This window comes from Pseudopodoces humilis, chromosome 3, assembly GCF_049639895.1.
Source record: "Pseudopodoces humilis isolate 2021_Gansu_Grassland_sample_001 chromosome 3, ASM4963989v1, whole genome shotgun sequence".
NCBI classification, from domain to species: domain Eukaryota; kingdom Metazoa; phylum Chordata; class Aves; order Passeriformes; family Paridae; genus Pseudopodoces; species Pseudopodoces humilis.
Genome location: NC_142202.1, coordinates 79,480,066 through 79,482,579, shown reverse-complemented (window position 1 = coordinate 79,482,579; position 2,514 = coordinate 79,480,066).

Below are 2,514 nucleotides of genomic sequence, written 5' to 3'. Positions count from 1 at the left end.
GGGTTAGGTATCCAGTGACATCTTGTTTTAGTAGCACATCCCTTGGCTCAGACCACAGGATCACAGAATCAGAGAATCACCAGGTTGGAAGACATCATCGACTCCAACCCAGCCCTAACACCTCAACTAAACCATGGCATCGAGTGCCACATCCAGTCTTTTTTTAAACACATCTAGGGATGGTGACTCCACCACCTTCCCGAGGAGACCATTCCAGTACTTTATTACTCTTTCTGTAAAAGACTTTTTCCTAATATCCAACCTATATTTCCCCTGGCACAGCTTAAGACTGTGTCCTCTTGTTCTGTCAGTTGCAGATACCCTTGTTTAGGGCATTCCAACATGATTCTGGAATAGGCCATTTTAGCACAAAGCTAGTCCATTACTTTCCTCTTATTGCCTGAATTAATATCCAATAAGCTATTTTTGAGGATAAAAACAGCATCATCAATGACCCCTTCCCACAGCAAAAGGATGCCTATTTATGCATCTGATCACCTTGTAAATGGATGTCACGTGAGATGAGACCTTCACAGCATCAGAAGGAGCTTCCTAAGAGAGCCATGAATGGCCAAGGCCAGCAGACACAAGTGGCAGGTGACCCCCCCTCAAGTGCCTCATTGTCCAGCCTGTTCCAGGGGTGCAGGGTCCGTTCAGGACAGCCCAGGCTCTTTCTGCTACACTCTGCCCAACCAGACTAAAGCATGCATGTTCCAGGCATGGAGAGCTCTGTGGCTTTTGGTGTAGGGCTGTGCTGTACAAGCCAAAGACAGTATCGTTTACACAAGTCCTTTTTGCTTTCTTTGGGGTTTTGCTGTGTCTGTTTGCACACAACTGTGGTGGGCAGAACCATCATCTGTTTAGAAATGGTGTGGCTGTGGACAGGGATTGATGAGGAGAGGAAGCAAGGCCAGACAGATGCCCAACGAGATAAATGGTATTGGTGCACACAAACATCCAGAAGAGAGCAACTGGCCAGAGTTATCTTTTTTTTTATCACACAACTGACTTCCTGGCAGATTTGAGACACTTGGTAATGATGGTGTTGCTATTTGTCTAGCAGATTAGAGCAGAGCCACTGGATCAGGATGAAGTGGATGTGACTAAACTCAGGACCAGTGTTTACTTTCAACATATTGTGAGCCATTCAAACTTACCAGGTCAGCAGAGATCTAGTCACTACAGGGAATGCACCCCAAAGAGCAGTCCATCAGGCCTGCCATGGTGTGAGACACTCAGTTGCCCAAAAAGAGCCAGCCAGACACCCAGACCTCCACCATATGAGGCTGGCAGGAGTGGCACAAAGCCTACACAAGATCCTCCTTACTAGAGGGAAACCTGGAGAGCACCAAGCAAAACCAGCACTTTTGCTTGAGTGATGAATCCCAGCAGGTGTGTCTACTTTAGTGTGACCAGATCCCTCTCTGACTGCCCATGACTGTCCCAGCCAGATTCCACTGGCCACAGTGAAAGTTAAAGTGAACTAGAGCACATGTAGTCACCTCCTTGTGGACCACTGAATGTGTCCTGGCTTTGAACTGAATCCCAGCTAGGCTGCCAGCAGAGGCCAGCTGAGGAAGAAAGCATAGCCAAAAAGGAGGTGAAAAGGAGGGGAGGAAGCACAGCTCCAGATTTTCCTAGCATGCAGCTCATGCCATTAAGGATTGCTCTGTGGTGGGGTGGGCAGTGCACAGTGCAGTCACCAGGGCAATAACAAGATAACCACACAGCTGTTTGAATTCAGGTCACATGTAGGGACATGGGGACAGCGGAGCATAGCCATCATGGAAGAAAATACAAGATTATTTGCTTTCCAGCCATCTGAGGAAACAAACCAAACAAATGAGTACAGATTCCATTCCGTGGACTTCAGGTACCCAGGAAACTGGGGCATGACATCGTCCAGCAGAAAGGAGACAGCAGCTTGTTCAGCTTCTGTAATGCTATAAGAAACCTCCACTTCTTTGCCAGTGGGGGAGCTCGTGTTTTTAAGGGAAAAAGTGACCTGCCAGTCACCACTTACAATGTGTGATTGTCCAGGAGTTTCAAAGAAGTGTAGGGAAGTGACAGCACTTCGACTTGGAAAAATGTCTTTCTCCAGATAATTTTGTGGTTGAATAGTGGAAGAAGATGTGGACACGTACTGTGAGTGCATGAATTAAAGGAGCAGGTGGGACTCCCAGTCAGTCTGATTTACCCAAGAGATGGTCACCCCATGCTGTACTCCTAACAAGCTGTTTGTTTAAGGCATTGGCAGATTTTCCCCTCACTGCACATTTGCCAAACCACAACTGAGAGCTTTGCATTTAGCCAAGGAAGGAAAATCTTGAAAGCCATTCATGAATCTACACCAAAACCACTAGAGCTATAATTAAATCAACTCTTAAAGCAGTGTAACTCTTTTTATGGATGAAATGGCAGTCTTTATTTTAAGCATCATTGGAGAAAGAGGAGGAGAGAGGCAAACATTTCCGTGTGAAGGCTTGGAAACTCCTTTCAGGGTACTAAACATTC